General features: G+C 61.0%; 10 non-coding genes and 1 pseudogene across 10 annotated transcripts; all 11 read right to left on the reverse strand.

Annotated features, from left to right (window-relative positions):
- Window positions 1-797: 797 nt before the first annotated feature.
- On the reverse strand, window positions 798-1,001 carry LOC148806726 (U2 spliceosomal RNA; annotated as a pseudogene).
- A 2,904-nt stretch (window positions 1,002-3,905) lies between these two features.
- Window positions 3,906-4,096, reverse strand: LOC148806727 (U2 spliceosomal RNA). Its single transcript, XR_016089521.1, has one exon. It is a non-coding gene; the product is annotated as a U2 spliceosomal RNA (small nuclear RNA).
- A 791-nt stretch (window positions 4,097-4,887) lies between these two features.
- LOC148806728 (U2 spliceosomal RNA) lies at window positions 4,888-5,078 on the reverse strand. Its single transcript, XR_016089522.1, has one exon. It is a non-coding gene; the product is annotated as a U2 spliceosomal RNA (small nuclear RNA).
- A 791-nt stretch (window positions 5,079-5,869) lies between these two features.
- Window positions 5,870-6,060, reverse strand: LOC148806729 (U2 spliceosomal RNA). The gene has a single exon (XR_016089523.1). It is a non-coding gene; the product is annotated as a U2 spliceosomal RNA (small nuclear RNA).
- A 785-nt stretch (window positions 6,061-6,845) lies between these two features.
- On the reverse strand, window positions 6,846-7,028 carry LOC148806730 (U2 spliceosomal RNA). The gene has a single exon (XR_016089576.1). It is a non-coding gene; the product is annotated as a U2 spliceosomal RNA (small nuclear RNA).
- A 6,204-nt stretch (window positions 7,029-13,232) lies between these two features.
- On the reverse strand, window positions 13,233-13,423 carry LOC148806731 (U2 spliceosomal RNA). The gene has a single exon (XR_016089524.1). It is a non-coding gene; the product is annotated as a U2 spliceosomal RNA (small nuclear RNA).
- Window positions 13,424-14,208: 785 nt separating this feature from the next.
- Window positions 14,209-14,399, reverse strand: LOC148806732 (U2 spliceosomal RNA). The gene has a single exon (XR_016089525.1). It is a non-coding gene; the product is annotated as a U2 spliceosomal RNA (small nuclear RNA).
- A 791-nt stretch (window positions 14,400-15,190) lies between these two features.
- LOC148806733 (U2 spliceosomal RNA) lies at window positions 15,191-15,381 on the reverse strand. Its single transcript, XR_016089527.1, has one exon. It is a non-coding gene; the product is annotated as a U2 spliceosomal RNA (small nuclear RNA).
- A 791-nt stretch (window positions 15,382-16,172) lies between these two features.
- On the reverse strand, window positions 16,173-16,363 carry LOC148806734 (U2 spliceosomal RNA). Its single transcript, XR_016089528.1, has one exon. It is a non-coding gene; the product is annotated as a U2 spliceosomal RNA (small nuclear RNA).
- Window positions 16,364-17,150: 787 nt separating this feature from the next.
- On the reverse strand, window positions 17,151-17,336 carry LOC148806735 (U2 spliceosomal RNA). Its single transcript, XR_016089575.1, has one exon. It is a non-coding gene; the product is annotated as a U2 spliceosomal RNA (small nuclear RNA).
- A 6,204-nt stretch (window positions 17,337-23,540) lies between these two features.
- LOC148806736 (U2 spliceosomal RNA) lies at window positions 23,541-23,731 on the reverse strand. Its single transcript, XR_016089529.1, has one exon. It is a non-coding gene; the product is annotated as a U2 spliceosomal RNA (small nuclear RNA).
- Window positions 23,732-24,185: the final 454 nt, after the last annotated feature.

Raw genomic sequence — 24,185 nt, forward strand, 5'->3', positions numbered from 1 at the left:
CCGAGAAGCGATGCCCGACGCCGGCCTTGGGCGGGCGCGCGGGCGTCCGGCTGGCGCGCAGCGGCGCAGGCCGACGCCTCTGGAGCCCGGTCCGCACGCGGCTGCCGGCCGCCCGGACTCCGCTCTCCCCCTCTCTTGCCTGCCTGCTTGCTCGCCTGCCTGCCCGCCAGTCCCGGGCGGGGGCCCTGCTCTTTGATCTCCTGTCAACGGCCCGACAACGACCGCAGCCGCGGGGGGCGCCAGCCGGCCGGCCTCCTTAGCTTAGGCCCCTCCCACCAGCAGCAGCCGTGCCGAGTGAGCTGCAAGCGAAAGCGGACCGTCGGCACCTGCGGGCAGAGGCAAGGGGCAGCGCTCTCTCGGGAGGGACGGGGACACACACACACCTGCCTGCCTGCCGAAAAAAAGAAAGAAAAGGTGTATATACTAAGTTTTTTGGAGGGAAAACGGCCGGCTGTCGAAAGGGGCCCGCCTGCAAGGACGGGGACACACACACACACACACACACACACACACACACACACACACACACACACACAAGCCACGCCTGCCTCCCTGGAAAAAGGAGGAAAAAACTAAGTTTTTTGGAGGGAAAACGCACGGGAGCCGAAAAGGGGGCCGGCCTGCTTGCCGAGAGAGTCGAGGCGCGGGAAAGTGCACGGAGGGAGCACGGGAACGGGGAGGGGGAGAGAGAGAGACACAGAGACACACAGATGGACGAGAGACGAGACCGGAGAGGAAGGAGCTCCGGTCCACCTCGCTTGCTTGCTAGCTACGTCTGTCTTTTCACCGCTGAGAGAAGGTAGTGCACCGTTCCCGGAGGCGCTGCAATACCGGGCCGATGCGTGGAGAGGACGGAGCAAGCTCCTGATCCAGCTCCCTGTTCCAAAAATCCGTTTAATATGTGGTCCCCCGATGGGGGACGTATCAGATATTAAACTGATAAGAACAGATTTTTTTTTTTTTTTTTTTTTTTTTCTTTTGACTTAACAACAAAACCCCATCATCTTAACCCTCCCAAATTCGACCTTAATCGTTACACAACAAAACATAAACCCTTTACACATCCATCTTCACTTACATTAACTTCCCAAACCATATTACTCTCTAACCCGAAGAAAACCTCATCACCATAACCCCACCCCTTACACAAATTACCTCCCAACTTCAATCAAATCATTACACAATAAACATAAATCCTTTAACACTTCCATATTCACATACATTAACTCTCAAACCCAACTGAAACATTTCCATAATCCCCTTATTCTAATAACATCCTAACTTCAACCAAAATCGTTACACACTAAACATAAACCCTTGGCACTTCCATGTTCACTCACATTAAATTCTCAAACCCAAAAGAAAAACCCGCATCCCCATAATCCCCTTATACTAATAACATCCTAAGCTCTTTTTCCAACCAAAATCATTACACAGCAAACACAAATCCTTAACACATCTATATTCACTTACATTAGTTCCCACACCCAAAGTAAACCAAATCTCCATATCCCCTCCCCTTATTCAGATAACCTCCACCCCTTCTTGATCTCCCTCATCTCTTCACTTTCTTTTTTCCCTTTTTCTTGACTATCTGTCCCACCCTTACCTCCCTCTTCTCGTATCCTTCACCCTTCACCTCCACATTCGAAGCTACCACATTATCACTGACATCATCACCCAAACACACTCTTTCACATTCCTCCTCAAGATCCGTCAAAACTATGTCACCGTCACTATCAAACAAAATCTCTGTATACGCTCCCTTCGTGTACATTTCCTCCCCTTCAACAACAATCATCCCTCCCTTCACATCACTCTCTTCCATCCTTCCCCTTTCATCACACTGACTAGTCTCCCCCACATTATTCCACTGCTCTCCCTTCTGCACCACTACCGTACCAGTCCCATTTATCTCACTAACCTTACTATCTCGGTCCACATCTGTCGAAGGCTCCAAAAAAAATGCACAACTCAAACGCTTCTCTCTCTCACTCTTACATCCCACCCTCACACCTATTTTATCAAAACTTCCCACACTACTCTCACTATCGTTTCCTATTTCCCCTCCCTCTTCCTCACTCCCATCTACCCCTGACCCCCCAACCCTCTCCATCCCCTTACTCAAACAAACCCGTGACACATGTCCCAGCCCATCACACTTAAAACACCTTTTCTCTCGTACACAATCCTTCACCACATGTCCCATCTTCCCACACCGTTTGCAGTGCACTGACACGCACTGCGCCGCAAAATGTCCCCGACCACCACACGCTCTGCATTCAAGGGGTTGCCCGGAATACACCAGGTAACCCCTATGTGTCCCGATCATGAAGAAAGCTGGGGGGTATATCACCCCCTCCTCTGCTGTCTTCCCCAATCTCAGTCTCATCCAATATGTCCGTTTCCCAGACCACACGCCATCCTTGTCCAGCTCTCTCGTACCGGCTCCTTGCAGATCCACAAACCGCCTCAAGAAGGAGACTAAGTCCTCCTCAGGGACAAATGGATCTGAAAAGAAAACTGTCATAACTTTCAGATCTCCAACAAACATCGGCTCCACACGGAACAACTTTACAGGAAACTCCTCTTTCTTCTCCTGTACCATCCGCCACACTTCAAAACACAAGATGTCCGATACTAGAGTCACCTCGAAAATCCCGCATCTGACAAAGTCCTGCAAGCAGAAAACATCTGACAAACGCACCCCCAAGCATTTAACCAGAACCAACTCTTTAAACCTATCTCTGTCCCAGGTCATCAGTCCATCCAAATTCCTCAGCGAGAAACGGAGGGAGTCCTTCCGCTGCTCGTTCCTCGCCCAAGGGTACCCTGCCATCACTCCAGCCACTGCGTCGTCGCCCTTTCCGGAAACCTCCAGGTAAGCACGCCGCCGCCCTCCGACTCCGTCCAGCTCAGCAAAATTTCCTCGCCACCGCCGTTCCCCCTTCTCGTCACCACGATCCTTCTGGCTCCAAAACTCCACGGTCCCCCATCCAGTCGTCTCCGTCACAGCATTCCTCCTGTCGCCTTCCCGACCCCCTGGACTAAGATCTTGGAATTGCGGGCTTGCCGGCTTAAACCTTGATCTTAGCCAAAAGGCCGAGAAGCGATGCCCGACGCCGGCCTTGGGCGGGCGCGCGGGCGTCCGGCTGGCGCGCAGCGGCGCAGGCCGACGCCTCTGGAGCCCGGTCCGCACGCGGCTGCCGGCCGCCCGGACTCCGCTCTCCCCCTCTCTTGCCTGCCTGCTTGCTCGCCTGCCTGCCCGCCAGTCCCGGGCGGGGGCCCTGCTCTTTGATCTCCTGTCAACGGCCCGACAACGACCGCAGCCGCGGGGGGCGCCAGCCGGCCGGCCTCCTTAGCTTAGGCCCCTCCCACCAGCAGCAGCCGTGCCGAGTGAGCTGCAAGCGAAAGCGGACCGTCGGCACCTGCGGGCAGAGGCAAGGGGCAGCGCTCTCTCGGGAGGGACGGGGACACACACACACCTGCCTGCCTGCCGAAAAAAAGAAAGAAAAGGTGTATATACTAAGTTTTTTGGAGGGAAAACGGCCGGCTGTCGAAAGGGGCCCGCCTGCAAGGACGGGGACACACACACACACACACACACACACACACACACACACACACACACACACACACACACAAGCCACGCCTGCCTCCCTGGAAAAAGGAGGAAAAAACTAAGTTTTTTGGAGGGAAAACGCACGGGAGCCGAAAAGGGGGCCGGCCTGCTTGCCGAGAGAGTCGAGGCGCGGGAAAGTGCACGGAGGGAGCACGGGAACGGGGAGGGGGAGAGAGAGAGACACAGAGACACACAGATGGACGAGAGACGAGACCGGAGAGGAAGGAGCTCCGGTCCACCTCGCTTGCTTGCTAGCTACGTCTGTCTTTTCACCGCTGAGAGAAGGTAGTGCACCGTTCCCGGAGGCGCTGCAATACCGGGCCGATGCGTGGAGAGGACGGAGCAAGCTCCTGATCCAGCTCCCTGTTCCAAAAATCCGTTTAATATGTGGTCCCCCGATGGGGGACGTATCAGATATTAAACTGATAAGAACAGATACTACACTTGATCTTAGCCAAAAGGCCGAGAAGCGATGCCCGACGCCGGCCTTGGGCGGGCGCGCGGGCGTCCGGCTGGCGCGCAGCGGCGCAGGCCGACGCCTCTGGAGCCCGGTCCGCACGCGGCTGCCGGCCGCCCGGACTCCGCTCTCCCCCTCTCTTGCCTGCCTGCTTGCTCGCCTGCCTGCCCGCCAGTCCCGGGCGGGGGCCCTGCTCTTTGATCTCCTGTCAACGGCCCGACAACGACCGCAGCCGCGGGGGGCGCCAGCCGGCCGGCCTCCTTAGCTTAGGCCCCTCCCACCAGCAGCAGCCGTGCCGAGTGAGCTGCAAGCGAAAGCGGACCGTCGGCACCTGCGGGCAGAGGCAAGGGGCAGCGCTCTCTCGGGAGGGACGGGGACACACACACACCTGCCTGCCTGCCGAAAAAAAGAAAGAAAAGGTGTATATACTAAGTTTTTTGGAGGGAAAACGGCCGGCTGTCGAAAGGGGCCCGCCTGCAAGGACGGGGACACACACACACACACACACACACACACACACACACACACACACACACACACACACACAAGCCACGCCTGCCTCCCTGGAAAAAGGAGGAAAAAACTAAGTTTTTTGGAGGGAAAACGCACGGGAGCCGAAAAGGGGGCCGGCCTGCTTGCCGAGAGAGTCGAGGCGCGGGAAAGTGCACGGAGGGAGCACGGGAACGGGGAGGGGGAGAGAGAGAGACACAGAGACACACAGATGGACGAGAGACGAGACCGGAGAGGAAGGAGCTCCGGTCCACCTCGCTTGCTTGCTAGCTACGTCTGTCTTTTCACCGCTGAGAGAAGGTAGTGCACCGTTCCCGGAGGCGCTGCAATACCGGGCCGATGCGTGGAGAGGACGGAGCAAGCTCCTGATCCAGCTCCCTGTTCCAAAAATCCGTTTAATATGTGGTCCCCCGATGGGGGACGTATCAGATATTAAACTGATAAGAACAGATACTACACTTGATCTTAGCCAAAAGGCCGAGAAGCGATGCCCGACGCCGGCCTTGGGCGGGCGCGCGGGCGTCCGGCTGGCGCGCAGCGGCGCAGGCCGACGCCTCTGGAGCCCGGTCCGCACGCGGCTGCCGGCCGCCCGGACTCCGCTCTCCCCCTCTCTTGCCTGCCTGCTTGCTCGCCTGCCTGCCCGCCAGTCCCGGGCGGGGGCCCTGCTCTTTGATCTCCTGTCAACGGCCCGACAACGACCGCAGCCGCGGGGGGCGCCAGCCGGCCGGCCTCCTTAGCTTAGGCCCCTCCCACCAGCAGCAGCCGTGCCGAGTGAGCTGCAAGCGAAAGCGGACCGTCGGCACCTGCGGGCAGAGGCAAGGGGCAGCGCTCTCTCGGGAGGGACGGGGACACACACACACCTGCCTGCCTGCCGAAAAAAAGAAAGAAAAGGTGTATATACTAAGTTTTTTGGAGGGAAAACGGCCGGCTGTCGAAAGGGGCCCGCCTGCAAGGACGGGGACACACACACACACACACACACACACACACACACACACACACACACACACACACACACAAGCCACGCCTGCCTCCCTGGAAAAAGGAGGAAAAAACTAAGTTTTTTGGAGGGAAAACGCACGGGAGCCGAAAAGGGGGCCGGCCTGCTTGCCGAGAGAGTCGAGGCGCGGGAAAGTGCACGGAGGGAGCACGGGAACGGGGAGGGGGAGAGAGAGAGACACAGAGACACACAGATGGACGAGAGACGAGACCGGAGAGGAAGGAGCTCCGGTCCACCTCGCTTGCTTGCTAGCTACGTCTGTCTTTTCACCGCTGAGAGAAGGTAGTGCACCGTTCCCGGAGGCGCTGCAATACCGGGCCGATGCGTGGAGAGGACGGAGCAAGCTCCTGATCCAGCTCCCTGTTCCAAAAATCCGTTTAATATGTGGTCCCCCGATGGGGGACGTATCAGATATTAAACTGATAAGAACAGATACTACACTTGATCTTAGCCAAAAGGCCGAGAAGCGATGCCCGACGCCGGCCTTGGGCGGGCGCGCGGGCGTCCGGCTGGCGCGCAGCGGCGCAGGCCGACGCCTCTGGAGCCCGGTCCGCACGCGGCTGCCGGCCGCCCGGACTCCGCTCTCCCCCTCTCTTGCCTGCCTGCTTGCTCGCCTGCCTGCCCGCCAGTCCCGGGCGGGGGCCCTGCTCTTTGATCTCCTGTCAACGGCCCGACAACGACCGCAGCCGCGGGGGGCGCCAGCCGGCCGGCCTCCTTAGCTTAGGCCCCTCCCACCAGCAGCAGCCGTGCCGAGTGAGCTGCAAGCGAAAGCGGACCGTCGGCACCTGCGGGCAGAGGCAAGGGGCAGCGCTCTCTCGGGAGGGACGGGGACACACACACACCTGCCTGCCTGCCGAAAAAAAGAAAGAAAAGGTGTATATACTAAGTTTTTTGGAGGGAAAACGGCCGGCTGTCGAAAGGGGCCCGCCTGCAAGGACGGGGACACACACACACACACACACACACACACACACACACACACACACACACACACAAGCCACGCCTGCCTCCCTGGAAAAAGGAGGAAAAAACTAAGTTTTTTGGAGGGAAAACGCACGGGAGCCGAAAAGGGGGCCGGCCTGCTTGCCGAGAGAGTCGAGGCGCGGGAAAGTGCACGGAGGGAGCACGGGAACGGGGAGGGGGAGAGAGAGAGACACAGAGACACACAGATGGACGAGAGACGAGACCGGAGAGGAAGGAGCTCCGGTCCACCTCGCTTGCTTGCTAGCTACGTCTGTCTTTTCACCGCTGAGAGAAGGTAGTGCACCGTTCCCGGAGGCGCTGCAATACCGGGCCGATGCGTGGAGAGGACGGAGCAAGCTCCTGATCCAGCTCCCTGTTCCAAAAATCCGTTTAATATGTGGTCCCCCGATGGGGGACGTATCAGATATTAAACTGATAAGAACAGATTTTTTTTATATTTTTATTAGAAAAAAGTTCGTTAACAAATCATAAAACAGTCCCACACCAACACCCCCCTAATGTCCCGTGCACAAATCCTTCCAGCGCTCTTTTGCTGCGGCAAACCCCCATCTATGAATGTCCCACTGGACCCTCCTGGCCACCTCCTCCTTCACCCTCCGCAGGATCCCAAAAGCAGGCTTCTCCACGCCGTGCTTCACCAGGTCTGTCCGGGCATCCCAGATGAAGGCCTTGACCAGGCTGACCAGTAGCCACAGCAGGAATTTCCGGTTCCGGCCCCGGATGCCGGCGATCCCTCTCAGGACGGACGCTTGCGTGATGGGGGAATCGGGGCTTACCTGTGCAAAGAGGGTCCCGCACGATCTCCACACCCTCTGGGCGAAGGCACACTCCCAGAAGACGTGACCCACCGTCTCTTCGCCCGCGCAGCCGTGTCGCGGGCACAGGCTCTGTCTGGAGAGCCCGTGCGCATGCATGACGGCCCTGACCGTCAGCCGACCCCACACGCAGAGCCAGTTCAGGTCCTTCAGCTTGTTATCCAGCCCCTCCGGCTGGACCCGCTGCCAGATGATCCGGGACACACCCGGGATCGCCGGCCGTTCTTCCGCCTTCACCATCCTGTACATGGTCCTGTGATTCAAACAGTTCGTCCCTTCCCTGATCCCCGGGTGTGCCCGCAGCCACCGCACTGCGTGGCGGTAGTGCAGCGGGAGCCGCTCTGCTTTGGGGGTCGTGTTGGTCCAGACCGTCAGGTGCCGCATGCTCGCCGCCAGCCAGAGACTGACAAACCGGCTGCACAGGTGGGCCGGGTTGTCGTGCAGGACCGTGCACAGGCTCGCTATGAAGGCGCAGTCCAACTTCGCCGGGAAGTCCAAGATCCCCCGACCCCCATCGGCCAGGGGTCTGTACATATCACACCTCTTCACCCGTTCGTAGGTGTGACCCCAGACGAAGTTGAAGATGCTCCTCACCAGATCTCTCCGCTTCCGGACCGGCAGGGGGTACACTACCGCCAGGTGGAGAAGCAGAGGCAGGACTTCCGCCTTCAGTACCAGCGCCTTCCCGATCCAGGTTAGCGATCGTTGCTGCCACAGGCCTAGCTTCCGGTTGACTTTCCGGAACCCGGCCTCCCAGTTGACACCTCCAGGATCTGTGGAGTGAAAGCTCACCCCCAGGATCTTCAGCGGCCCAGTCGTCCGTGACAGACCGCCAAAGTCCCGCGGCTCGCTCGGCCAGGTCCCGAAGACCTTCACTAAGCTCTTGGCCCTGTTCAGTCGGGCGCCGGTACCTCTTGAGAAATCCTCGACAATGCTGAGCGCCCTCCCCAGGCCGCCTTCAGAGCCCAGGAAGAGCGTGACGTCGTCTGCATATGCCGCGATCTTCGCCATCTGCCCTCCTCCACCTGGCACCAGGATCCCATCCACTCCCGGATCCCTCCTGAGCTGGTCCAGGAGGATCTCTAGGAAAAGCACATACAGCAGGGGCGAGAGAGGACAGCCCTGTCGCACACCACACCGCACTGGAATATGCCCGCCCAACGCTCCGTTGACGCATACCCGGGATGCCACCCCGTTGTACAAGGTCCGGACCCACCTGACAAACCCGTCCGGCAGACCCTTCCTCTTCAGGAGTACCCACAGAATCTCGTGATGGACCCGGTCAAAGGCCTTGGTCTGGTCGAGGCTCACCAGCAGGAGCGGCAGGCCTCTATCTTCCACCCACGCGATGACGTCGCGGATCAGCTGCAGGGTCCAGCTGATCTTGCGGCCTGCCACACCACACGTCTGGTCAGCCTGCACCAAGGCCGGCATCACTGTTCTCAGGCGGCCGCCCAGCACCCTGGCCAAGATCTTATAGTCAGTGCACAGGAGCTGGATTGGCCGCCAATTCCCCAGGTCTGCCTTGTCACCTCCCTTATGGACGAGGGAGATGACACCGATCTTCATGGTGGCACCGAGCCCATCACGATCCAGCACCTCGTTGAATACCTGCACCAAGAGCGGCTCCAGCTGGTCAAAAAAGGTGAGGTAAAACTCGGTCGGTAGACCGTCTATGCCAGGGACAGTGCCCTTCTTCATCCCCATCAGGGCAGATCGGATCTCTGCCCCTGACACTGCCCCGCCCAGAGCAGCGGGGTCGTCTACCGCCGGCTCCACTCCGTCCAGGAGCCTGCTCCTGATACCGGCGTCGGTCTCCTTCTCATCAAACAGGGTGCTGTAATATTCTGTGGCACACTCCAACATCCCGGGTATGGAAGTGGCTACAGACCCGTCCGTCCTCCGAACGCCGTCAAAGAAGCCTCGCTCTTGTTGCTTCCTCACGGCGCCGAAGAACTGGGACGAGCAGCTTTCGTCATTCTCCCTCCAGACTCCACGGAGCCTGAAAAGAAAGTCCTTAGCCCACTGCAGCCACTTACCCCTAAGCAGGCTCTTGATGTGGGCGATCTTCTCCCCCTCGTAAGCGCCCCCTTGGTTCAGCTGCGCATACAGTGCCTCGAGCTCCTCCTGGAGCTTGGTGCACTGGCGGTCCTCCAAACTGCGGCGGATCCTGCAGTACTTCTTCGTCACCACCGCGATGGTGCGCTTGCAGGACTCCCACCAGTGCACCGCCGAACTGAAGGCGTCCCTCCTCTCCGCACATGCCCGCAGCACTGTAGCGATCTTCCTCTGGTATCTCGCCTCCTGCAGGACTTGCCTGTTCAGCTTCCAGTATCCGGCCTGGAAACGAGGGTCCTCAACACCAAAGGAAGCCGTCAGCATGTGATGGTCGGAAAACCAAGTAGGGGTCGCTTGCCTGCTTAGGGTCGTCCAGTTCGCCGAAGTGAAGACATAATCCAGCCGCCTGAAGGTCCCCCTTCCGTTGTCCCAGGTGTGATGTGCGACATTCTGAAATCCGTCCCGCAGGCCAAAATCTGCAATCAGAGACCGTAACCCATGGGCACCCTCACCTTGTGAGTCCCCCAGGTCGATGTTAAAATCCCCGCCGATGATCAGCTCTCTGTTTGTGTACAGCAGGGGTTCCAGATCTTTCAGGAAGGAGCCCTGCTGCCGCCGGTCCGCCGGGACATACACACCGATCAGCCGGGTCCGCACCCCGTGCCGGGTCCCGTCGACCACCAGCAGGCGCCCGGGGACCACAGAGCTGACCACCTGTGCCGCAAACCCTGGGGAACCACACAGGATGCCCACGCCAGAGGAGTTCACCCCCCCAACGCTCCACCACGAGGGCCCCTTTGTCCACTCCTTCTGGTAAGCGAGCACATCGTCGTGGTCTTTCAGATGGGCCTCCTGCAAAAAGCAAATATCCAAAAGCCTTTGGGACAAATATCGGAAAACTCCAGCTCGTTTCTCCCGGTTCCGCAGACCCCTCACATTGGCCGTGGCCACTGTGAAGGTCATGGCTGCTCCGGGGGGCTGTCACTCTCCATACCGTCGCTGGAGCTAGAGCTGAGTGGATGCTCTGCCCCTGCTGCACTGACCGAACTGTCGGTGTCTGTCCCCTCGATGTAGGTGACCGAAGGGACTGGGCTCACGCCCACCTCCATGTCAGAGACGGGGTCGGGCCCGGGATCGAGAACAAATCCGGGGCTGGGACCGAGGCCGGGGTCGGGGCCCCGGTCAGGGTGGGGGTCGGGGTCGGGGTCGGGGGGAGGGGGGTCGGGAGAGGGGTTGGGGCTGGAGCCCGGGTCAGGGTCAGGCCGGCGCGAGTACTCGCGGTCCGGGGTGTCGACCTGGCACGTCACCACAGGGCTCCCCTCACCTGAAAGGCACTGCGCTACAGAGAAGGGGCCCCGTGCCACGACTCTGTCTCCCTGCCCAGGGGGGAGGGAGCCTGCGGTGTCCCCCAGCTCCTGGCCGTCCTGCGTTGACGCTGGCGCTGCCCCCTCCTCCATCTCCTCCTGGTCTGCCATCGCCTCCCGGTCTGCCATCACCTCCTGCTCTGGCGCCGTCACCAGAGCTGCTACCGTCTCCGGGACGAGCTCCGCCTCCCCGTAGTACTCCCTGGATGTCTTCTTCTTCTTGTCGCCCGTCTCCATCTGTCCCTTGCCAGCCTGCGACCGCTTCCTAGGCTTCTTCCTCAACACGGGCATGTGGTGCATCTCCTCCTCCTCCTCACCTGCCCCCCGCGCTGCGGTTGGTCCTGCGTCTGCTCGGGCGGGGGGGGGGGCCTTCACCACATCCGCCCAGCTCCCGACCACCCCGTCTTCGACCCGAGATGGTCCCTCCTGCGGATCGTCGCCGTCCTCCTCATGCTGCCTCCCCTTCCCCTTCCCTTTCCGTCTCGGCCGCACCACCACCGTCCATCCGGCATCCTTCCCGGCTCCCCCAGGGACCGCTCCACCACCATCCAGATGTTCGTCCTCGGTGTCCCCAGCCTCACTGCCGTCCGACTCCGTTTCTCCCACCGCCAGGCCGGATCCGTCATGGACAGCTCTGGCATACTCGGCGTTCCTAAGGAGGCAGTTGCGATACAAATGGCCAGTGTTGCCACACAAGGAACACTCTTTAACGGGGCAGTTCCGGGCCTGATGACCCCGCCGGTGGCACTTCCCACACTCCGCCGCGTTACACTCGGCCTCCCGGTGCCCGGACTCCCGACACTTCCGACAGAACGGCGGCTGATTCCCGTAGAACAAGTACCCCCTACCTGGACCAATGGCGAAAGTGGCAGGCGGGTGGGCGAAACCATCCTTACTTCTGTCGTCTGGCCTCAGCTCAACGTGATACTGCCTCTTCCCGGTCCAGACCTTGTAAGGGTCCATGATGATACGAGGGGGGTCCAACACGTCGACGTAACGACGGAGGAAGGTCGTGACGTCACTATCGGGAACAAAGGGGTCAAACATGTGCAGAATCACTGACCTTTCATTGTTGCTCTGGAGCCCCAGACACACGTAATTCTCCAGCCTGCCACTTTCCTTAGCCTTCATGATCTTCTCGGAAGCACTGCGATGTCCTTTCTCCTCCACGAACGAGAGATCCATATAGCGCTGCGCCCGATTCCCCTGCAAGCACTTGATATCCGCCACGTCCAAACCCAGGATCCCAAAAAGGATCTCCTCTTCGAAGACGTCCCTCCCCGGCATCTCTCCATCCGGCTTCCAGATGAAGCGGATGGTCTTCCGGATCTTGGGACCCTCCTCAGCCGTCCTCGCCGCCCCGGGATCCGCAGCCATCGTTCCGCAGCCTTTGCGGCTGCCGAAGCAGCCTTCTCACCAAAACCGAAGTCTTCTGGTGTCCAAGCGTCCAATCCAGGAAACGAAAATCCGAAGCGCAGTCCAGGCCAATCCAAAGTCCAAATCCGGCAAATCCAGCAGCGTAGTCTCCTCCAGGCGGTGTCCTCTCCGGTCTTCTCTCCCCGGTCTTTTGGTGTTACCTCAGCCGCGGGCCTGCCACGTACTAAGGATCGCAGCCAAAAGGCCGAGAAGCGATGCCCGACGCCGGCCTTGGGCGGGCGCGCGGGCGTCCGGCTGGCGCGCAGCGGCGCAGGCCGACGCCTCTGGAGCCCGGTCCGCACGCGGCTGCCGGCCGCCCGGACTCCGCTCTCCCCCTCTCTTGCCTGCCTGCTTGCTCGCCTGCCTGCCCGCCAGTCCCGGGCGGGGGCCCTGCTCTTTGATCTCCTGTCAACGGCCCGACAACGACCGCAGCCGCGGGGGGCGCCAGCCGGCCGGCCTCCTTAGCTTAGGCCCCTCCCACCAGCAGCAGCCGTGCCGAGTGAGCTGCAAGCGAAAGCGGACCGTCGGCACCTGCGGGCAGAGGCAAGGGGCAGCGCTCTCTCGGGAGGGACGGGGACACACACACACCTGCCTGCCTGCCGAAAAAAAGAAAGAAAAGGTGTATATACTAAGTTTTTTGGAGGGAAAACGGCCGGCTGTCGAAAGGGGCCCGCCTGCAAGGACGGGGACACACACACACACACACACACACACACACACACACACACACACACACACACACACAAGCCACGCCTGCCTCCCTGGAAAAAGGAGGAAAAAACTAAGTTTTTTGGAGGGAAAACGCACGGGAGCCGAAAAGGGGGCCGGCCTGCTTGCCGAGAGAGTCGAGGCGCGGGAAAGTGCACGGAGGGAGCACGGGAACGGGGAGGGGGAGAGAGAGAGACACAGAGACACACAGATGGACGAGAGACGAGACCGGAGAGGAAGGAGCTCCGGTCCACCTCGCTTGCTTGCTAGCTACGTCTGTCTTTTCACCGCTGAGAGAAGGTAGTGCACCGTTCCCGGAGGCGCTGCAATACCGGGCCGATGCGTGGAGAGGACGGAGCAAGCTCCTGATCCAGCTCCCTGTTCCAAAAATCCGTTTAATATGTGGTCCCCCGATGGGGGACGTATCAGATATTAAACTGATAAGAACAGATACTACACTTGATCTTAGCCAAAAGGCCGAGAAGCGATGCCCGACGCCGGCCTTGGGCGGGCGCGCGGGCGTCCGGCTGGCGCGCAGCGGCGCAGGCCGACGCCTCTGGAGCCCGGTCCGCACGCGGCTGCCGGCCGCCCGGACTCCGCTCTCCCCCTCTCTTGCCTGCCTGCTTGCTCGCCTGCCTGCCCGCCAGTCCCGGGCGGGGGCCCTGCTCTTTGATCTCCTGTCAACGGCCCGACAACGACCGCAGCCGCGGGGGGCGCCAGCCGGCCGGCCTCCTTAGCTTAGGCCCCTCCCACCAGCAGCAGCCGTGCCGAGTGAGCTGCAAGCGAAAGCGGACCGTCGGCACCTGCGGGCAGAGGCAAGGGGCAGCGCTCTCTCGGGAGGGACGGGGACACACACACACCTGCCTGCCTGCCGAAAAAAAGAAAGAAAAGGTGTATATACTAAGTTTTTTGGAGGGAAAACGGCCGGCTGTCGAAAGGGGCCCGCCTGCAAGGACGGGGACACACACACACACACACACACACACACACACACACACACACACACACACACAAGCCACGCCTGCCTCCCTGGAAAAAGGAGGAAAAAACTAAGTTTTTTGGAGGGAAAACGCACGGGAGCCGAAAAGGGGGCCGGCCTGCTTGCCGAGAGAGTCGAGGCGCGGGAAAGTGCACGGAGGGAGCACGGGAACGGGGAGGGGGAGAGAGAGAGACACAGAGACACACAGATGGACGAGAGACGAGACCGGAGAGGAAGGAGCTCCGGTCCACCTCGCTTGCTTGCTAGCTACGTCTGTCTTTTCACCGCTGAGAGAAGGTAGTGCACCGTTCCCGGAGGCGCTGCAATACCGGGCCGATGCGTGGAGAGGACGGAGCAAGCTCCTGATCCAGCTCCCTGTTCCAAAAATCCGTTTAATATGTGGTCCCCCGATGGGGGACGTATCAGATATTAAACTGATAAGAACAGATACTACACTTGATCTTAGCCAAAAGGCCGAGAAGCGATGCCCGACGCCGGCCTTGGGCGGGCGCGCGGGCGTCCGGCTGGCGCGCAGCGGCGCAGGCCGACGCCTCTGGAGCCCGGTCCGCACGCGGCTGCCGGCCGCCCGGACTCCGCTCTCCCCCTCTCTTGCCTGCCTGCTTGCTCGCCTGCCTGCCCGCCAGTCCCGGGCGGGGGCCCTGCTCTTTGATCTCCTGTCAACGGCCCGACAACGACCGCAGCCGCGGGGGGCGCCAGCCGGCCGGCCTCCTTAGCTTAGGCCCCTCCCACCAGCAGCAGCCGTGCCGAGTGAGCTGCAAGCGAAAGCGGACCGTCGGCACCTGCGGGCAGAGGCAAGGGGCAGCGCTCTCTCGGGAGGGACGGGGACACACACACACCTGCCTGCCTGCCGAAAAAAAGAAAGAAAAGGTGTATATACTAAGTTTTTTGGAGGGAAAACGGCCGGCTGTCGAAAGGGGCCCGCCTGCAAGGACGGGGACACACACACACACACACACACACACACACACACACACACACACACACACACACACACAAGCCACGCCTGCCTCCCTGGAAAAAGGAGGAAAAAACTAAGTTTTTTGGAGGGAAAACGCACGGGAGCCGAAAAGGGGGCCGGCCTGCTTGCCGAGAGAGTCGAGGCGCGGGAAAGTGCACGGAGGGAGCACGGGAACGGGGAGGGGGAGAGAGAGAGACACAGAGACACACAGATGGACGAGAGACGAGACCGGAGAGGAAGGAGCTCCGGTCCACCTCGCTTGCTTGCTAGCTACGTCTGTCTTTTCACCGCTGAGAGAAGGTAGTGCACCGTTCCCGGAGGCGCTGCAATACCGGGCCGATGCGTGGAGAGGACGGAGCAAGCTCCTGATCCAGCTCCCTGTTCCAAAAATCCGTTTAATATGTGGTCCCCCGATGGGGGACGTATCAGATATTAAACTGATAAGAACAGATACTACACTTGATCTTAGCCAAAAGGCCGAGAAGCGATGCCCGACGCCGGCCTTGGGCGGGCGCGCGGGCGTCCGGCTGGCGCGCAGCGGCGCAGGCCGACGCCTCTGGAGCCCGGTCCGCACGCGGCTGCCGGCCGCCCGGACTCCGCTCTCCCCCTCTCTTGCCTGCCTGCTTGCTCGCCTGCCTGCCCGCCAGTCCCGGGCGGGGGCCCTGCTCTTTGATCTCCTGTCAACGGCCCGACAACGACCGCAGCCGCGGGGGGCGCCAGCCGGCCGGCCTCCTTAGCTTAGGCCCCTCCCACCAGCAGCAGCCGTGCCGAGTGAGCTGCAAGCGAAAGCGGACCGTCGGCACCTGCGGGCAGAGGCAAGGGGCAGCGCTCTCTCGGGAGGGACGGGGACACACACACACCTGCCTGCCTGCCGAAAAAAAGAAAGAAAAGGTGTATATACTAAGTTTTTTGGAGGGAAAACGGCCGGCTGTCGAAAGGGGCCCGCCTGCAAGGACGGGGACACACACACACACACACACACACACACACACACACACACACACACACACACACACACAAGCCACGCCTGCCTCCCTGGAAAAAGGAGGAAAAAACTAAGTTTTTTGGAGGGAAAACGCACGGGAGCCGAAAAGGGGGCCGGCCTGCTTGCCGAGAGAGTCGAGGCGCGGGAAAGTGCACGGAGGGAGCACGGGAACGGGGAGGGGGAGAGAGAGAGACACAGAGACACACAGATGGACGAGAGACGAGACCGGAGAGGAAGGAGCTCCGGTCCACCTCGCTTGCTTGCTAGCTACGTCTGTCTTTTCACCGCTGAGAGAAGGTAGTGCACCGTTCCCGGAGGCGCTGCAATACCGGGCCGATGCGTGGAGAGGACGGAGCAAGCTCCTGATCCAGCTCCCTGTTCCAAAAATCCGTTTAATATGTGGTCCCCCGATGGGGGACGTATCAGATATTAAACTGATAAGAACAGATACTACACTTGATCTTAGCCAAAAGGCCGAGAAGCGATGCCCGACGCCGGCCTTGGGCGGGCGCGCGGGCGTCCGGCTGGCGCGCAGCGGCGCAGGCCGACGCCTCTGGAGCCCGGTCCGCACGCGGCTGCCGGCCGCCCGGACTCCGCTCTCCCCCTCTCTTGCCTGCCTGCTTGCTCGCCTGCCTGCCCGCCAGTCCCGGGCGGGGGCCCTGCTCTTTGATCTCCTGTCAACGGCCCGACAACGACCGCAGCCGCGGGGGGCGCCAGCCGGCCGGCCTCCTTAGCTTAGGCCCCTCCCACCAGCAGCAGCCGTGCCGAGTGAGCTGCAAGCGAAAGCGGACCGTCGGCACCTGCGGGCAGAGGCAAGGGGCAGCGCTCTCTCGGGAGGGACGGGGACACACACACACCTGCCTGCCTGCCGAAAAAAAGAAAGAAAAGGTGTATATACTAAGTTTTTTGGAGGGAAAACGGCCGGCTGTCGAAAGGGGCCCGCCTGCAAGGACGGGGACACACACACACACACACACACACACACACACACACACACACACACACACACACAAGCCACGCCTGCCTCCCTGGAAAAAGGAGGAAAAAACTAAGTTTTTTGGAGGGAAAACGCACGGGAGCCGAAAAGGGGGCCGGCCTGCTTGCCGAGAGAGTCGAGGCGCGGGAAAGTGCACGGAGGGAGCACGGGAACGGGGAGGGGGAGAGAGAGAGACACAGAGACACACAGATGGACGAGAGACGAGACCGGAGAGGAAGGAGCTCCGGTCCACCTCGCTTGCTTGCTAGCTACGTCTGTCTTTTCACCGCTGAGAGAAGGTAGTGCACCGTTCCCGGAGGCGCTGCAATACCGGGCCGATGCGTGGAGAGGACGGAGCAAGCTCCTGATCCAGCTCCCTGTTCCAAAAATCCGTTTAATATGTGGTCCCCCGATGGGGGACGTATCAGATATTAAACTGATAAGAACAGATTTTTTTTTTTATATTTTTATTAGAAAAAAGTTCGTTAACAAATCATAAAACAGTCCCACACCAACACCCCCCTAATGTCCCGTGCACAAATCCTTCCAGCGCTCTTTTGCTGCGGCAAACCCCCATCTATGAATGTCCCACTGGACCCTCCTGGCCACCTCCTCCTTCACCCTCCGCAGGATCCCAAAAGCAGGCTTCTCCACGCCGTGCTTCACCAGGTCTGTCCGGGCATCCCAGATGAAGGCCTTGACCAGGCTGACCAGTAGCCACAGCAGGAATTTCCGGTTCCGGCCCCGGATGCCGGCGATCCCTCTCAGGACGGACGCTTGCGTGATGGGGGAATCGGGGCTTACCTGTGCAAAGAGGGTCCCGCACGATCTCCACACCCTCTGGGCGAAGGCACACTCCCAGAAGACGTGACCCACCGTCTCTTCGCCCGCGCAGCCGTGTCGCGGGCACAGGCTCTGTCTGGAGAGCCCGTGCGCATGCATGACGGCCCTGACCGTCAGCCGACCCCACACGCAGAGCCAGTTCAGGTCCTTCAACTTGTTATCCAGCCCCTCCGGCTGGACCCGCTGCCAGATGATCCGGGACACACCCGGGATCGCCGGCCGTTCTTCCGCCTTCACCATCCTGTACATGGTCCTGTGATTCAAACAGTTCGTCCCTTCCTTGATCCCCGGGTGTGCCCGCAGCCACCGCACTGCGTGGCGGTAGTGCAGCGGGAGCCGCTCTGCTTTGGGGGTCGTGTTGGTCCAGACCGTCAGGTGCCGCATGCTCGCCGCCAGCCAGAGACTGACAAACCGGCTGCACAGGTGGGCCGGGTTGTCGTGCAGGACCGTGCACAGGCTCGCTATGAAGGCGCAGTCCAACTTCGCCGGGAAGTCCAAGATCCCCCGACCCCCATCGGCCAGGGGTCTGTACATATCACACCTCTTCACCCGTTCGTAGGTGTGACCCCAGACGAAGTTGAAGATGCTCCTCACCAGATCTCTCCGCTTCCGGACCGGCAGGGGGTACACTACCGCCAGGTGGAGAAGCAGAGGCAGGACTTCCGCCTTCAGTACCAGCGCCTTCCCGATCCAGGTTAGCGATCGTTGCTGCCACAGGCCTAGCTTCCGGTTGACTTTCCGGAACCCGGCCTCCCAGTTGACACCTCCAGGATCTGTGGAGTGAAAGCTCACCCCCAGGATCTTCAGCGGCCCAGTCGTCCGTGACAGACCGCCAAAGTCCCGCGGCTCGCTCGGCCAGGTCCCGAAGACCTTCACTAAGCTCTTGGCCCTGTTCAGTCGGGCGCCGGTACCTCTTGAGAAATCCTCGACAATGCTGAGCGCCCTCCCCAGGCCGCCTTCAGAGCCCAGGAAGAGCGTGACGTCGTCTGCATATGCCGCGATCTTCGCCATCTGCCCTCCTCCACCTGGCACCAGGATCCCATCCACTCCCGGATCCCTCCTGAGCTGGTCCAGGAGGATCTCTAGGAAAAGCACATACAGCAGGGGCGAGAGAGGACAGCCCTGTCGCACACCACACCGCACTGGAATATGCCCGCCCAACGCTCCGTTGACGCATACCCGGGATGCCACCCCGTTGTACAAGGTCCGGACCCACCTGACAAACCCGTCCGGCAGACCCTTCCTCTTCAGGAGTGCCCACAGAATCTCGTGATGGACCCGGTCAAAGGCCTTGGTCTGGTCGAGGCTCACCAGCAGGAGCGGCAGGCCTCTATCTTCCACCCACGCGATGACGTCGCGGATCAGCTGCAGGGTCCAGCTGATCTTGCGGCCTGCCACACCACACGTCTGGTCAGCCTGCACCAAGGCCGGCATCACTGTTCTCAGGCGGCCGCCCAGCACCCTGGCCAAGATCTTATAGTCAGTGCACAGGAGCTGGATTGGCCGCCAATTCCCCAGGTCTGCCTTGTCACCTCCCTTATGGACGAGGGAGATGACACCGATCTTCATGGTGGCACCGAGCCCATCACGATCCAGCACCTCGTTGAATACCTGCACCAAGAGCGGCTCCAGCTGGTCAAAAAAGGTGAGGTAAAACTCGGTCGGTAGACCGTCTATGCCAGGGACAGTGCCCTTCTTCATCCCCATCAGGGCAGATCGGATCTCTGCCCCTGACACTGCCCCGCCCAGAGCAGCGGGGTCGTCTACCGCCGGCTCCACTCCGTCCAGGAGCCTGCTCCTGATACCGGCGTCGGTCTCCTTCTCAGCAAACAGGGTGCTGTAATATTCTGTGGCACACTCCAACATCCCGGGTATGGAAGTGGCTACAGACCCGTCCGTCCTCCGAACGCCGTCAAAGAAGCCTCGCTCTTGTTGCCTCCTCACGGCGCCGAAGAACTGGGACGAGCAGCTTTCGTCATTCTCCCTCCAGACTCCACGGAGCCTGAAAAGAAAGTCCTTAGCCCACTGCAGCCACTTACCCCTAAGCAGGCTCTTGATGTGGGCGATCTTCTCCCCCTCGTAAGCGCCCCCTTGGTTCAGCTGCGCATACAGTGCCTCGAGCTCCTCCTGGAGCTTGGTGCACTGGCGGTCCTCCAAGCTGCGGCGGATCCTGCAGTACTTCTTCGTCACCACCGCGATGGTGCGCTTACAGGACTCCCACCAGTGCACCGCCGAACTGAAGGCGTCCCTCCTCTCCGCACATGCCCTCAGCACTGTAGCGATCTTCCTCTGGTATCTCGCCTCCTGCAGGACTTGCCTGTTCAGCTTCCAGTATCCGGCCTGGAAACGAGGGTCCTCAACACCAAAGGAAGCCGTCAGCATGTGATGGTCGGAAAACCAAGTAGGGGTCGCTTGCCTGCTTAGGGTCGTCCAGTTCGCCGAAGTGAAGACATAATCCAGCCGCCTGAAGGTCCCCCTTCCGTTGTCCCAGGTGTGATGTGCGACATTCTGAAATCCGTCCCGCAGGCCAAAATCTGCAATCAGAGACCGTAACCCATGGGCACCCTCACCTTGTGAGTCCCCCAGGTCGATGTTAAAATCCCCGCCGATGATCAGCTCTCTGTTTGTGTACAGCAGGGGCTCCAGATCTTTCAGGAAGGAGCCCTGCTGCCGCCGGTCCGCCGGGACATACACACCGATCAGCCGGGTCCGCACCCCGTGCCGGGTCCCGTCGACCACCAGCAGGCGCCCGGGGACCACAGAGCTGACCACCTGTGCCGCAAACCCTGGGGAACCACACAGGATGCCCACGCCAGAGGAGTTCACCCCCCCAACGCTCCACCACGAGGGCCCCTTTGTCCACTCCTTCTGGTAAGCGAGCACATCGTCGTGGTCTTTCAGATGGGTCTCCTGCAAAAAGCAAATATCCAAAAGCCTTTGGGACAAATATCGGAAAACTCCAGCTCGTTTCTCCCGGTTCCGCAGACCCCTCACATTAGCCGTGGCCACTGTGAAGGTCATGGCTGCTCCGGGGGGCTGTCACTCTCCATACCGTCGCTGGAGCTAGAGCTGAGTGGATGCTCTGCCCCTGCTGCACTGACCGAACTGTCGGTGTCTGTCCCCTCGATGTAGGTGACCGAAGGGACTGGGCTCACGCCCACCTCCATGTCAGAGACGGGGTCGGGCCCGGGATCGAGAACAAATCCGGGGCTGGGACCGAGGCCGGGGTCGGGGCCCCGGTCAGGGTGGGGGTCGGGGTCGGGATCGGGGGGAGGGGGGTCGGGAGAGGGGTTGGGGCTGGAGCCCGGGTCAGGGTCAGGCCGGCGCGAGTACTCGCGGTCCGGGGTGTCGACCTGGCACGTCACCACAGGGCTCCCCTCACCTGAAAGGCACTGCGCCACAGAGAAGGGGCCCCGTGCCATGACTCTGTCTCCCTGCCCAGGGGGGAGGGAGCCTGCGGTGTCCCCCAGCTCCTGACCGTCCTGCGTTGACGCTGGCGCTGCCCCCTCCTCCATCTCCTCCTGGTCTGCCATCACCTCCCGGTCTGCCATCACCTCCTGCTCTGGCGCCGTCACCAGAGCTGCTACCGTCTCCGGGACGAGCTCCGCCTCCCCGTAGTACTCCCTGGATGTCTTCTTCTTCTTGTCGCCCGTCTCCATCTGTCCCTTGCCAGCCTGCGACCGCTTCCTAGGCTTCTTCCTCAACACAGGCATGTGGTGCATCTCCTCCTCCTCCTCACCTGCCCCCCGTGCTGCGGTTGGTCCTGCGTCTGCTCGGGCGGGGGGGGGGGCCTTCACCACATCCGCCCAGCTCCCGACCACCCCGTCCTCGACCCGAGATGGTCCCTCCTGCGGATCGTCGCCGTCCTCCTCATGCTGCCTCCCCTTCCCCTTCCCTTTCCGTCTCGGCCGCACCACCACCGTCCATCCGGCATCCTTCCCGGCTCCCCCAGGGACCGCTCCACCACCATCCTGATGTTCGTCCTCGGTGTCCCCAGCCTCACTGCCGTCCGACTCCGTTTCTCCCACCGCCAGGCCGGATCCGTCATGGACAGCTCTGGCATACTCGGCGTTCCTAAGGAGGCAGTTGCGATACAAATGGCCAGTGTTGCCACACAAGGAACACTCTTTAACGGGGCAGTTCCGGGCCTGATGACCCCGCCGGTGGCACTTCCCACACTCCGCCGCGTTACACTCGGCCTCCCGGTGCCCGGACTCCCGACACTTCCGACAGAACGGCGGCTGATTCCCGTAGAACAAGTACCCCCTACCTGGACCAATGGCGAAAGTGGCAGGCGGGTGGGCGAAACCATCCTTACTTCTGTCGTCTGGCCTCAGCTCAACGTGATACTGCCTCTTCCCGGTCCAGACCTTGTAGGGGTCCATGATGATACGAGGGGGGTCCAACACGTCGACGTAACGACGGAGGAAGGTCGTGACGTCACTATCGGGAACAAAGGGGTCAAACATGTGCAGAATCACTGACCTTTCATTGTTGCTCTGGAGCCCCAGACACACGTAATTCTCCAGCCTGCCACTTTCCTTAGCCTTCATGATCTTCTCGGAAGCGCCGCGATGTCCTTTCTCCTCCACGAACGAGAGATCCATATAGCGCTGCGCCCGATTCCCCTGCAAGCACTTGATATCCGCCACGTCCAAACCCAGGATCCCAAAAAGGATCTCCTCTTCGAAGACGTCCCTCCCCGGCATCTCTCCATCCGGCTTCCAGATGAAGCGGATGGTCTTCCGGATCTTGGGACCCTCCTCAGCCGTCCTCGCCGCCCCGGGATCCGCAGCCATCGTTCCGCAGCCTTTGCGGCTGCCGAAGCAGCCTTCTCACCAAAACCGAAGTCTTCTGGTGTCCAAGCGTCCAATCCAGGAAACGAAAATCCGAAGCGCAGTCCAGGCCAATCCAAAGTCCAAATCCGGCAAATCCAGCAGCGTAGTCTCCTCCAGGCGGTGTCCTCTCCGGTCTTCTCTCCCCGGTCTTTTGGTGTTACCTCAGCCGCGGGCCTGCCACGTACTAAGGATCGCAGCCAAAAGGCCGAGAAGCGATGCCCGACGCCGGCCTTGGGCGGGCGCGCGGGCGTCCGGCTGGCGCGCAGCGGCGCAGGCCGACGCCTCTGGAGCCCGGTCCGCACGCGGCTGCCGGCCGCCCGGACTCCGCTCTCCCCCTCTCTTGCCTGCCTGCTTGCTCGCCTGCCTGCCCGCCAGTCCCGGGCGGGGGCCCTGCTCTTTGATCTCCTGTCAACGGCCCGACAACGACCGCAGCCGCGGGGGGCGCCAGCCGGCCGGCCTCCTTAGCTTAGGCCCCTCCCACCAGCAGCAGCCGTGCCGAGTGAGCTGCAAGCGAAAGCGGACCGTCGGCACCTGCGGGCAGAGGCAAGGGGCAGCGCTCTCTCGGGAGGGACGGGGACACACACACACCTGCCTGCCTGCCGAAAAAAAGAAAGAAAAGGTGTATATACTAAGTTTTTTGGAGGGAAAACGGCCGGCTGTCGAAAGGGGCCCGCCTGCAAGGACGGGGACACACACACACACACACACACACACACACACACACACACACACACACACACACACAAGCCACGCCTGCCTCCCTGGAAAAAGGAGGAAAAAACTAAGTTTTTTGGAGGGAAAACGCACGGGAGCCGAAAAGGGGGCCGGCCTGCTTGCCGAGAGAGTCGAGGCGCGGGAAAGTGCACGGAGGGAGCACGGGAACGGGGAGGGGGAGAGAGAGAGACACAGAGACACACAGATGGACGAGAGACGAGACCGGAGAGGAAGGAGCTCCGGTCCACCTCGCTTGCTTGCTAGCTACGTCTGTCTTTTCACCGCTGAGAGAAGGTAGTGCACCGTTCCCGGAGGCGCTGCAATACCGGGCCGATGCGTGGAGAGGACGGAGCAAGCTCCTGATCCAGCTCCCTGTTCCAAAAATCCGTTTAATATGTGGTCCCCCGATGGGGGACGTATCAGATATTAAACTGATAAGAACAGATACTACACTTGATCTTAGCCAAAAGGCCGAGAAGCGATGCCCGACGCCGGCCTTGGGCGGGCGCGCGGGCGTCCGGCTGGCGCGCAGCGGCGCAGGCCGACGCCTCTGGAGCCCGGTCCGCACGCGGCTGCCGGCCGCCCGGACTCCGCTCTCCCCCTCTCTTGCCTGCCTGCTTGCTCGCCTGCCTGCCCGCCAGTCCCGGGCGGGGGCCCTGCTCTTTGATCTCCTGTCAACGGCCCGACAACGACCGCAGCCGCGGGGGGCGCCAGCCGGCCGGCCTCCTTAGCTTAGGCCCCTCCCACCAGCAGCAGCCGTGCCGAGTGAGCTGCAAGCGAAAGCGGACCGTCGGCACCTGCGGGCAGAGGCAAGGGGCAGCGCTCTCTCGGGAGGGACGGGGACACACACACACCTGCCTGCCTGCCGAAAAAAAGAAAGAAAAGGTGTATATACTAAGTTTTTTGGAGGGAAAACGGCCGGCTGTCGAAAGGGGCC

Source organism: Atractosteus spatula, unplaced genomic scaffold (assembly GCF_055471065.1).
Source record: "Atractosteus spatula isolate fAtrSpa1 unplaced genomic scaffold, fAtrSpa1.hap1 Scaffold_5, whole genome shotgun sequence".
Lineage (NCBI taxonomy): Eukaryota > Metazoa > Chordata > Actinopteri > Semionotiformes > Lepisosteidae > Atractosteus > Atractosteus spatula.